The 13,529-nt window shown below is 42.5% G+C and overlaps 1 protein-coding gene across 2 annotated transcripts in view; it reads right to left on the reverse strand.

Moving 5' to 3' along the window:
- Nucleotides 1-9,720, reverse strand: part of COLEC11 (collectin subfamily member 11) — a 66,780-nt gene extending 57,060 nt beyond the window's left edge. For both annotated transcript variants that reach the window (XM_068280339.1, XM_068280338.1), the window contains exon 1: nt 9,648-9,720. The gene's annotated coding sequence lies outside the window, so the exon portion shown is untranslated. The remainder of the gene's footprint in view (nt 1-9,647) is intronic.
- Nucleotides 9,721-13,529: the final 3,809 nt, after the last annotated feature.

Genomic DNA, 13,529 nt, shown 5'->3' on the forward strand with positions numbered 1-13,529 from the left:
CTCTGCTTATCCTGGCTGCTTAAAGGACCTATGAGGTGAAGGAAACAAACTATCTTTATTTACCTGGGGCTTCTTCCAGCCCCTAGTGGTCACTCTGTCCATCACCAAAGCTCTGGCCTTCTCTCTGGTCCCACTGGCCGCCTCTGAGGTATTGCCGACTCCCGTCGGGGTTGGCGTCTTCTGCGCATGCACGCTCCCGTACTGCGCCCCTTTCATGTAACCACGTCACTGGGAGCGTTTTTAAAAATGCAAACGCAGTGCTGACAGATCTAAAAGCGCTCTGCAGTGTGTATCAGGCCTTAATTGCTTCCCAGACTGGGTGATGCGAACTATACCCTTCTTTCTGAAGGCACCACAGAGTTCTGTCAGCCTAAACATATACAGTGGGATGCGAAAGTTTGGGCAACCTTGTTAATCGTCATGATTTTCCTGTATAAATCGTTGGTTGTTACAATAAAAAATGTCAGTTAAATATATCATATAGGAGACACACACTTTGAGAAGTGCAATTAAGTTTTTGGGGAGTTACAGAAAGTGTGCAATAATTGTTTAAACAAAATTAGGCAGGTGCATAAATTTAGGCACCACAAAGAAGAAATTAAATCAATATTTAGTAGACCCTCCTTTTGCAGAAATTACAGCCTCTAAACGCTTCCTGTAGGTTCAAAATGAGAGTCTGGACTCTGGTTGAAGGTGTTTTGGACCATTCCTCTTTACAAAACATCTCTAGTTCATTCAGGTTTGATGGCTTCCGAGCATGGACAGCTATCTTTAACTCACACCACAGATTTTCAAGTATATTCAGGTCTGGGGACTGAGATGGCCATTCCAGAACGTTGTACTTGTTCCTCTGCATGAATGCCTTAATGGATTTTGAGCAGTGTTTAGGGTCGTTATCTTGTTGAAAGATCCAACCCCGGCACAGCTTCAGCTTTGTCACCGATTCCTGGACATTGGTCTCCAGAATCTGGTGATACTGAATGGAATCCATGCATCTCTCAACTTCGACAAGATTCCCAGTCCCTGCACTGGCCACACAGCCCCACAGCATGATGGAACCACCAACATATTTTACTGTAGGTAGCAGGTGTTTTTCTTGGAATGCTGGGTTATTTTTCCCCCATGCACATCGCCCCTTGTTATGCCCAATTATCTCAATTTTAGTTTCATCAGTCCACGGCACCTTATTCCAAAATGAAGCTGGCTTGTCCAAATGTGCTTCAGCATACCTCAAACTGTGGGCGGAGAAAAGGCTTCCTCTGCATCACTCTTGCATACAGCATCTCCTTGTGTAACGTGCGCCGAATGGTTGAAAGACGCACACTGACTCCATCTGCAGCAAGATTATGTTGTAAGTCTAAGTGGTGGTCTGTGGGTTGACTCTGACTGTTTTCACCATTCGTCTCTTCTGTCTATTCGAGATTTTTCTTGGTCTGCCACTTCGAGCCTTAACTTGAACTGAGCCTGTGGTCTTCCATTTCCTCAATGTGTTCCTAACTGTGGAAACAGACAGCTGAAATCTCTGAGACAGCTTTCTGTATCTTTCCCCTAAACCATGATGGTGAACAATCTTTGTCTTCAGGTCATTTGAGAGTTGTTTTGAGACCCCATGTTGCTACTCTTCAGAGGAAATTAAAAGAGGAGGGAAACTTACAATTGACCCCCTTAACCTTCCTGGCGGTAAGCCCGAACTGAGTTCGGGCTATGCCGCCGGAAGGCACCGCTCAGGCCCCGCTGGGCCGATTTGCATAATTTTTTTTTTGCTGCACGCAGCTAGCACTTTGCTAGCTGCGTGCAGTGCCCGATCGCCGCCGCTACCCGCCGATCCGCCGCAATTCCTCTCGCCGCGGCCGCCCCCCCCCCCCCAGACCCCGTGCGCTGCCTGGCCAATCAGTGCCAGGCAGCGCTATGGGGCAGATCGGAGTCCCCTCTGACGTCACGACGTCGGTGACGTCATCCCGCCCGTCGCCATGGCGACGGGGGAAGCCCTCCAGGAGATCCCGTTCTTTGAACGGGATCTCCGGATCTCCGATCGCCGGCGGCGATCGGAGGGGCTGGGGGGATGCCGCTGAGCAGCGGCTATCATGTAGCGAGACTTTGTCTCGCTACATGAAAAAAAAAAAAAAAAAAAATTTAAAAAAAAAGATTTGCTGCCCCCTGGCGATTTTTTTGCAAACCGCCAGGAGGGTTAAATACTCTCTCATAATTGGATTCACCTGTGGATGTAGGTAAGGGGTCAATGAGCTTACCAAGCCAATTTGCGTTCCAATATTTACTTCTAAAGGTTTTGGAATGAATAAAATGATAACACTGCCTACATTTATGCACCTGCCTAATTTATTTAAACAATTATTGCGCACTTCCTGTAAATCCAATAAACTTAATTTCACTTCTCAAATATCACTGTGTGTGTCTCCTATATGATATATTTAACTGACATTTTTTATCCTAACAACCAACGATTTATACAGGAAAATCATGATGATTAACAAGGTTGCCCAAACTTTCGCATCCCACTGTAGCTCCCAACTGTCCCTTTTTTAGGGGGAAAGTCCCTCTTTTGGAGGCATGTCCCACTGTCCCTCTTTCTTCCTCATTTGTCCCTCTTTCAGGACTGGTTCACAAACCTATAAAAATATATGTGTTTTTCTACTAAAAATGTGTTTAATTGACTCCATACTTTATTCCCATACTTTAAATTGATGTATTTATTTTCATAAAGAAAAGGAAAATGAACCAGGATAGAAAGGACCAGCGTGGTTTGAATTATAAAAAAAAATTCTTATGAAATCTTTATGGTATGCTTGACTAGGGGTGTGCCAGGGGCGTGATTAGAGGTGTGGCAGGGGCATGATTATGGGTGTGGCAGGGGCGTGATTAGGGTGTGGCAGGGGCATGGCTTAAGTGTTCCTCTTCCTTATCTCAAAAAGTTGGGAGGTATGTAAACATGGTGCTAACAACCACTTCAACAGCAAACCGTAAATCAAAGAAAATGTTATGTAACTTAAAGAGGCACCATAGTGACATAATGTAGAAAGTAGAAAAATATTCAGGATACCCAATGTTATGTTAATTATCCTGGCATCAGCATCAAAAACACTTCCTATAGCTATATATTGCTGTATATTGGTATACAGCTCCACCCTTTGCCTACTTTTTAGTACTTTTTTATTTGCAGAGTACTAAAAAGTTGATATAAACAGAAGATGAAAACTATCTCCTAGGAGAAAACTTAGGAGAAAAAAAGTGAGTTGCATTTGGCCCCAGGTGTTGGTGGTGTTGTTTCTACTGACTTCAGAAAATGTAGTAAACAAACATTCTGCAGTGATTCACCTGCCAGCAGTAAGGATGTTGTCGCCTGTGATACATTTAAAAACGTATATTGGGGAGAGGAACGATTTTTCAATGGGCAAACACTGACTAAATATAAGTACAGTCCTATTGTTAAAATGAAGCAATCTTATTTATTAAGCTATAGTCAGTTAGTCTTTTAGACCACCATATTCACCTATTTTCTCAAGTGAAAATGGAGGCTCAATTTACTGTATACTTAAATATTTAAGTATATACTGTACATTACAGTATATTACTGAGTATCATGTTTGTATATCAGATTTGATTGTTTTAATTAAAATCTGTATATTGAAATAGGCAAAACTTCCCAAGTCATTTAGGTGAGAATTTGCTTAAAAATTTTTAAAAAAAAAATCCATTCTCCAATGTTCCATTACTCATAACGCTCCCTGTTTTGGAAGCAGATCTCTCTGACCGCTTCCCACTTGTAATGTCCCTCGATTTTGCCTGACGTACAAATCTGTGTAAATAAATGTATTTACCTACTAGAAAGCGGTTACGCTGTGTTAAATTTCATGTTCAGTCTATAAATCATTGGCTTGTTAATTCCTTCCTTAGGAAAATTAGTAATGGAAAAAAGAACTGGTTTGTTTTCAAAAATGAAAAAATGGCGTTTGTGAATGAATTCTTTATAGTGTGCTGACTATAGGGGGGTAACGAAGGAGTAACTGAAAGCGCTGTAGCAGATCAGAAAGACAAGTAAAAAGGAAGCAATAGCAGAATTCACACATTCCTTTAAAAATCCCAAATTATCAATAGATAACGCTCTAGTTCTTTTTTTCTTTTTAATTAGGGGGATTGCAGAAAATGTCATGATTCGTAGGGTATAGTTTTGAAACTTTTGAACAGCATTGCATATAAACTTTTTTGTTGGTATGGTTTTATTATCTGGCTTACATGGTTTGCAAACTGACTTCCTGTGTGAGTGTCCTATTTGTCCAAACTCCTCCCCTTATCCCAACATAATGCACAGGAGGTAGTCAGGGAGGAGCTGGGAGAGCAGTCCGGCCAGTCTTCCACTGTTACACAGAACAGACACTGCACCACCACCATTTTGCTTCTGAACTCTTTGTGGCCAGCACAGCAATACGACAGTGCTGCAGAGTCTCATCATTATTCCTGTCTTGTCCCTCCTTGCTTTTTGCTACCAACAACCTCCCTAAAATGTTTATAAACACAAGAGTGAAGTGAGAAATGGAAGGCAGGGTGATGAGACCTACACATGGCTTTTATAAACACACTGGCCCATATGTAATTAACTTTTTCTCTTGAGTACTTTCCTAGGTAATATATTTTCAACTTCTCTTTAAAATAACTTTTCAGCACTTTGCACTTTGCAAAAGTATACAAAAAAAATGAAAATGTACTATCAATATTATTTTGAGCATTTTCTTGTTGCTGGTAGTTGAAAAGGCATTTTATTGACATGGTGTGAACATATCGCCTAGGAGAAAACTTAGGAGAAAAGTTAATTGCATATGGGACACTCTGAGGGTAGGAGAAAGTACAAATGCATCTTTAGACACAGAGCAGGGATAGTAATGCAGTGGGAGGAGGTGGTCTGAGTCAGGTGATCCACTGTATGCTGGGGAGGGAACTCCCACTGTAACTGCAATAAGGAGCTACTAAATGTAGCCAAGTGTAAGATCAATTACTGCCAATTCACAATAGTATGCATTAAAAAAAATGGAGACTACTATTCTTTAAACAAAAATTCAAAAACAAACAGAACAAAGCTGACCTTTGATTTATGAACTTTAGTTACAGATAGGGTGAACCTATTAACACTCACACACATGGACCCACAAGCACATACACATACAAGTACCGAAGCAGGAAAAAAGGGCACACATGACACAGTGGAATAAAGTGCACTGCCATAGGTGCAGTGATAAACGTTCTGATTATCAGCAATGGATCGAAATTAAAATAGCAGACTATTGCAAATTGTGGCTATGAATAGCTGCAATTTGCATTGGGGGCTGCTCCACTGCCTGCTATCTTATTGGGCGCCTCAGGGCACACACATTTTACCTTCTCAGCATAGAGTTGATCACTTGACCCCACCCCTCCCCTCTCTTCTGCACCTTAGAGGCTTGCTCTTTGTGGCCAGCACTGCATCTCATTTCCAACTACAATATATCTCAGAAAATACAGTATTAATTACATGAGGCTGAACTAGGGGTTTAATGCTTAATATTGTAATTTTTTGGTAAAGTGCCTAGAAAACCATTTTAAGCCAACTGAAATTACAATTCAGGAGTACAAACTATCACCTTTAAGAAGAAAGCACATCTTTTAGTTTGATTGAAAATTTGAAAATAAAGAAAATATCTTACAAACTGAAAGCTAGACAGATTGAAAGAAGAGATTGCAACGTGTGTGCCTAGCCTTATTATTTGTTTATATTCTCATAAAAAATATAATGTATCCAGTCACTGTTCTACAACCTGGTGTAAATTTAACAGCAACATTGCATTTGCCACCATCATACACATCATTAGATTTCAGTTAAATTCAGTCTTTAAAGTTGTACAATAATATATGTGGAGAGTTGTAGCTGGACTGACACAAAGATGAAAATATCTACCAGTACAACTGGGAGACCATCGTACTGAAATAAGAGGTTATGGCAAATCATTGTCTTTAGCTTTCAATGAAGATGATCCAACTTACCATATTTAGGTACTGCTCTTCTGTACTTTATCATTGCCCTGTTTGTGTGTCACTACATTATTATCATGTACTGTATCTATATAGTGCTAACATCTTCTGCAGCACTTTACACCAGAGCCACCTCATCCACAAGGAAATCCAAGGCAGTGGCCTAGGGCCTGGAATGAGTCTAGGGGCCTGGTGGATGCTAGCTGCTAACAAATCTAGCTAGAAAAAGCTAGATGACCATTAGCAGCAAGCAAAAACAACTATCTTGCCTAGGGTCCCATTTCACCTTTATGCATTTCAGCTTTACACTGTCCATAGCCAGGCCATGAACAGTCCCTAATGCAGTCTAAAGCCAACGTTTTGGGGGAACTAATAAGATCATCAGTATGATCTTGCAATGTGGGAGGAAACAATAGTTCCCCCGTGCAAAAAAAGGTACAACATACAAACTCCTAGCATCCTGGTCCAAATTTGAAATAAGGACCCAGCAATGCAAGGCAAGATTTGTATCCACTATGCCACTACTGTACAGGATTTACTTTTTCCAGAAATATATGCAGAATCTAGCTTTGTTGTTTAATCAGACGTACTGTGTGGTCACGTTTAGGGTGGTCCAACAACAGATCCCAATATTCTCAATGGATCCAGTTCTAGAACAAATTGGACCCTATCCAATTCATTTCCCTCCAAGTTTTCTCCTAGGGGATATTTTCACATCTTATCAGTAAAGTGCCTTCTAAAGGCTCATACACACATCAGACTATAGTCTTTGGAAAATGAAAGATCACAGACCAATCTTACCATCCTTCATGTAGTATGAGAGCCATACTCTACACAGTCTTTTCTATGGAGCTGAACTCCCCATCAGAAAAAAATCTTTGCAAGATGCTGCACACACAGATGCTGTACAGACACAAAAGATCAGTATCTGCAAAAGATCTGTCCCTGCCAAAGATCCGTTCCTGCAAATTGCATTCATAGTCTATGAGATCTGCAGATCATCATACACACCTTGTTTAACTGACAATCATCTGCAGATCTGAAAATCCATCCTGGTGGATCTGATCTGCAGATGAATGTCTGTTAAACAAGGTGTGTATGATGATCTGCAGATATCATAGACTATGCATACATTTTGCAGGAATGGATCTTTTGCAGGAACAGATCTTTTGCAGATACTGATCTTTTGAATCTCTACAGCATCTTTGTGTGCGACATCTTGCAAAGATTTCTGTCTGATGGGGAGTTCAGCTCAATAGAATAGACTGTGTAGAGTATGCTCTCATACTACATGGAAGGGGGTAAAATTGGTCTGTGATCTTTCATTTTCCAAAGACTATGGTCTGATGTGTGCATGAGCCTTTAGTCAACAGCAAGCAAGAAAATACTCGGAATAATTTGGACGATACTTTTTTTCACCTACTTGGTACTTTTTCAATTGCAGAGTGCTGAAACGTTATTTGAAGCAGAGGATGAAAAATTATCTCCTAGGAGAAAACTTGTGATTAGTGACGTTGAGTTAGTATAATTTGATCTGAGCTTTAATAGTTGAAGATAGACATCTTGGGATGTCTGTAGATGTACCTAACGTCATATGAGCCCTGGCCCCTAACAGAGCTTGGGAAGTCGATATTGACCAGGATGGATTTCCTCAAAGAGCTATTTTCCACACTTGCAGTAGAATGTATCAAACTCATTGAGATCCGCTCATACATAACGAGTCTAGGAACAAATCAGAGACCAACAATGCAGCCAGACTTATCCTAATAATACAGAGTAATAGCTCCAAACACTGAGAATTGTTATCAGAAGAAAGAGTTACTAAAGCTGAGTGTTCCATCACCACCTTTCAGTATGCATCACCTGGGCTAGTACAAGTACCATGTGACTTTGCTACACTGCCAATATCAGTTCAATACATTTTCGTCTCCAAAATGGCTGTTAGAAACCACAGAAACCAACAGAACCATGTCCAGTATGGACCCTTTGCAATCTACAGAGATCTAGAAATTGTGGACTTTGCAGTCCCACCGACCACCAGAGAATATTCACCACAGCAATAATATCCAACCCACAATACCAGTTGCCTGGCACTCCTGCTGATCTATCATGCATTGGTAGTGTCTGAATCAAGCATGCAAATAAAGTCAAACTTAAAGGGAATGCCAGAGAAAATAAAAACATCTACTTACCCTGGGGCTTCCTCCAGCCCCTTGCAGCCGACATGTCCCACGCAGCAGCTCCGCTCTCAGCCGCCGGCCCGGGTTCCCCAGGCGGTGCTGAGGCTGACAACTACTGCACCTGCGCAAGCGCCGCTGTCAATCGAGTCCACGTTGTCCAGAGGCAGGGCGCCCTGGGTAAGTAGATTTTTTTCTTTTTTATTTGCTTGGATATTCTCTTTAAGTCAAACATCTAATCTGCTTGTTTGTTCATGGTCGATGCCTTAAAGGGGAACTGAAGAGAGAGGTATATGGAGGCTGTCATGTTTATTTCCTTTTAGACAATACCAGTTGCCTGGCAGCCCTGCTGATCCTCTGCCTCTAATACTATTAGCCATAGCCCCTGAACAAGCATGCAGCAGATCAGGCGTTTCAGTGGTTCAGACTTATAAGTCTGATCTGACAAGACTAGCTGCATGCTTGTTTCTGGTTTTAATCAGATACTACTGCAGAGAAATAGACCAGCAGAGCGGCCAGGCAACTGGTATTGATTAAAAGGAAATAAACATGACAGCCTCCATATACCTCTCTCTTCAGTTCCCCTTTAAAGGTATTAAAGGGGAACTGAAGTAAGAGGTATACGGAGGCTGCCATATTTATTTCCTTTTAATCAATACCAGTTGCCTGGCAGTCCTGCTGGTCTATTTCTCTGCAGTAGTATCTGAATAACACCAGAAACAAGCATGCAGCTAGTCTTGTCAGATCTGACTTTAAAGTCTGAAACACCTGATCTGCTGCATGCTTGTTCAGGGGCTATGGCTAATAGTATTAGAGGCAGAGGATCAGCAGGGCTGCCAGGCATCTGGTATTGCTTAAAAGGAAATAAACATGGCAGCCTCCATATACCTCTCTCTTCAGTTCCCCTTTAAGCCCAATCTACACCATACGATTCTTTGTGCGATTCGATTACGATTCTACTTACGTTCCGATTAAATCTGACATGTCCGATCGGGATTCGCTTCAATTCAATTCGATTTGCCATTGCAAAACAATGGCAAATCGAATTGAATTGAATCCCGATCGGACATGTCAGATTTAATTGTACCGTAAATAGAATCTTAATGGAATCGCACAAAGAATCGTATCGTGTAGATGGGGCTTTAGGCGTAGAGAGGATCAGCAGGACAGTCAGACTGTTTCCATTGTTTAAAAGGAATTAAGTATGGCAGCCTCCATATCCCTCTCACTTCAAGTGTGCTTTAAAAGACTCAGATGTCTTGTCACTCACATAAAAAATTTCAGCTTTTGTATTACACCCACAGAACCTGAGATCTCAAACACTAGCAGTTATATAGTCTGGTCTGATCGCCAATAAATGGCATCATTAAAGTTGACACTGCTGCCAGTTATCGTGAAATAACACTATTACTAAAGATCATCAGAACTGAAGTCAGTGAAAACTTTCCTTACCTTGTATTTCCCCCGAGGCTCAGGGCTGGAACTGTCCTCTGACTTGCCGTGCTGAAGAACCTCATTGCTGCTGTTTACAAAAGCCTGACAGATCTTAATTGAACAAGATGCCTTCAGCTCTCCAACTGGAGAAGTCACAAGTGTTATCTGTAAACAGCTTCCTGTTTGAAAGTTTTCATCTGCTGCGCTGAGTAATTAGGCAAGAAGTGTGGGAATCCAAAGGATGTCTTTGCCCTGTGGTGTAACCTGCTGGGACACTATCTCTTGTGTGGTAACACGGGATGTCAGATGGGTCCCAGGGAATGCCAGTTTCCACAAGTCAGGGGTCACTTTATTGGTGTACATTCACAGTGAGAGATTTACAGTTGAAGTTATTTTCCTTCTTAGTGATTTGAGTTGCCATTTTGCTTAAAGCAAACCTGAACTGACGTGAAAATGAACGAACACACACACACACACACACACACACACACACACACACACACACACACACACACACACACACACACACACACACACACACACACACACACACACACACACACACACACACACACACACACACACACACACACACACACACACACACACACACACACACACACACACACACACACACACACACACACACACACACACACACACACACACACACACACACACACACACACACACACACACACACACACACACACACACACACACACACACACACACACCCCCCCCCCCCCCCCTCCCGTGTAGTCTACTCATCAATCTGCGTAACTAGACTTAACAGGGCCCCCTCTGCAATAATGATAGCGTGGGGGCCCACTTGGTCCCCAAACCACACAGGATTGGGAGCCAGTGAATGGCAGCAGAGAGTGTTCTGCTGTGAGGCAGCCTCTGGAGCAGGAAAAAACTACACATGCTACTGTAGACAGTTTTTGTTAGCAAATTGGAAGGTTTCTTTGCTAATTGGCTGCACTTGGTAGAGAGAGGAGAAGGGCCCCAGGGGTGATTGCTACGCCCCAGTCCTGTGTCCTTTTTGTCCACTGTGATCAATGGAATTCTCCGTCTTCCATTTTGAAAATGGCCATTACCCCCTAACAGCTTCCTGGTCAGCACACTGTTAAACTGTAATATCACCCACTTGAGCCCAAGATAAACAGACATTACCTTGCTCATCAGTTGTCCTTTCAGTTATAACTGACAGCAACTGATATTTCAGTTCTGACAAAATCTTGTCAGAGATGGAAGGAAATGTTGTTAGAAGAAAATGGGGAGCTTCTGAGAATAACTGATGGGAGGTAAGTATGCAACATTCATTTGCAGCTACATCATGTGTTTATTTGTAATACATTTACTCAGTTCAGGTTCACTTTAATGTTTCAGATGTAAAAACTCCAGTCCTTCAATTTTCCCTGCACTGTTGATTATAATTACTATTTTGGATCTGTAATCTGGGAACATATTACATTATGCTTCACACGGACTAACACATTTTTTAAGTGTACTCCAAATTTGCATACAAATATTTTTCAAACATTCTCTTATGCTTTCAAGTAACAAAATAAACGCTTTTTGGGTTTGTTTATAGTATGTATGTATGTACAGTATGTATGCACGCACGTTATTTAGCCCGACTGGGACGGGACCTCCTTCCCAAGGGCATCCGCCCATGCATGCCCAAGGCCGCCCCCCTGCCCTCGTCCTCCCGTTTGTAACGTCCATGTGCCGCACATGCGCGCTGGCAAAAAAGCACGGACACAGGGACAGGGGATGCAAGGACAGTGAGGTTTTATTAGGTAGGATTGTTTGTAATATTTAGACTGATAGGTCCCTTTCTTCCCCCAAATATGTCCCACTGGGGGTACGCATACCACGTGCTGTGAATGTAAGGGCTAGGTACTTCATTTAAAGTACACCTAAACTGAAAGGGATACGGAGGCTGCCATATTTATTTTCTTTTAAACAATACCAGTTACCTGGCAGCCCTGCTGATCTATTTGGCTTCAGTAGTATTTGAATTACACCAGAAACAAGCATGCAGCTAATTTTGTCAGTTCTCACAATAATGTCAGAAACATCTGCTCTGCTTCATGCTTGTTCAGGGTCTATGGCTAAAAGTATTGGAGGCAGAGGAACATCAGGACAGCCAGGCAACTGGTATTGCTCAAAAGGTTAACGAAATGGTTATCACTCTAAGGCACATGTGTCGAACTCCAGGCCTGGAGGGCCAGATCCATGCCAGTGTTTAGGATGGACTGAGAAAGAGAGGAATGTGCTCTACCTGATGGACCACACCTTTCCTGCTTCAGACCCATCAATTCATTTGAGCTGTGTCAGAAATGTGTGAGAATCTCAGCCCTCGTAGGACCGGTTTGACATCCCTGCACTAAGGGCTCGTTCACACTAGGGGCCTTTTCTGCCTTTTTTCAAGCGCAGGCGATTTTATAAATCACCCATAAAACCCTTGTGCAAAGAATCTTTATGAGAAGGTTCATATCAGCGCGGTTAGTGCGCTGTGCGTTCTGCAAAGCAGTGCCTGTACCATTGTTGGGGCGTTTTTGCTATAATGGAAGGTATAGGAAGAGTGCTAAACGCTCACAAAACCGCTTTATGCGTTGATTGCGTTGGCTTTTATTTAGAATACATTGTAATACATTTTCCAGGTCAAAGAGTTCACTTCCTGACTTGCGCCAGAGAGGGAATCTCAAAACCACTCTGGCAAAGCGCTTTTTCAAAAAAACAGCACGCAGTGGAGTGGCGGGAGGAGAAAAAAAACCCAGCACACAAAACCGCAAAAACGATTGCGCTTTTGTTTTTAGGTGTGAATGAGGCCTCATCTCTGGGTTCATTTTAAGCATGAAGTATAAATGGATCCTATGCATAACATACAGCAAAAAATTGGTAGTCGCTCAATCAGGCTAATATATGAGGAGCTCACAGGGCTGGGCAAATACAGAGTAAAATTTAAAGGGACATGGGCTCAAAACTCACAAATAGCTGCTAACACAACATCCCAAGATAAACAAGATTGTTTGTGTCACATATCTAATGGGCAAGTGGGTTCAGTCCCTCTGCCGGCATCAACGCCAAACTCCTAGCGGGGTCCATATATGCTAATGGTGGATGCATCTGCATCCTACACATACAATGAAGGCATCCACTATTGGACAAGCCTGATAACCGATAAAAAGCCTCGGAGCAAATTTACCTGAGGTCACCCACAGGGCCACGAAGCTCTAAATTTGTAGGGTGCTGTCTGACATTGGGAGAGGAGAAGGGTGAGGGACCACCAGCATATTCCCAGTGTCTCTGCACAGCAAAAAACTGGTAGTCGCTAATTCAGGCTAATAACCATCCTATGAGGAGCTCACAAGGCAAATACAGAGCAAAAAAGGGGGGGGGGGGGCTTAACCCACATGCTTGTTGGATATGTGACACCAACAATTTCATTTATTTCTGGATGTGGTCTTAACCACTTAAAGACAGCCATACACTGGTCAATTCAATTGCCACCAGATAGATCCCTCTGTGATCGAATCTGATCAAAGACGGATCTATTGGCTGCCTGCACTGCAAACAGATTTTGAATTGATTTCACTATGAAATAAATTCACAATCTGTGAAGCTGCTGCTGCCCCCAGCATACATTACCTGATGCGGCTGGCGCCAGTCCCCCAGTCTCCGCTGTTTATTTTCCGTTCTGGGCTTCAGCTTCACTTTACTTCCTGTTGGGGGATGTTTAAAAAGTAGAGGGCGCTCTACTGTTTAAACTTCCCCCGACAAGAAGTAAGTGAAGCCAGATGGAGCCCAGTGCGGAGTATATAATGTACTGCCGCTAGCTTAGGACATCCCTAGGACTCAGCTCCTGGACTATAAGCAGAACCAGGAAGC

Source organism: Hyperolius riggenbachi, chromosome 4 (genome assembly GCF_040937935.1).
Source record: "Hyperolius riggenbachi isolate aHypRig1 chromosome 4, aHypRig1.pri, whole genome shotgun sequence".
NCBI classification, from domain to species: domain Eukaryota; kingdom Metazoa; phylum Chordata; class Amphibia; order Anura; family Hyperoliidae; genus Hyperolius; species Hyperolius riggenbachi.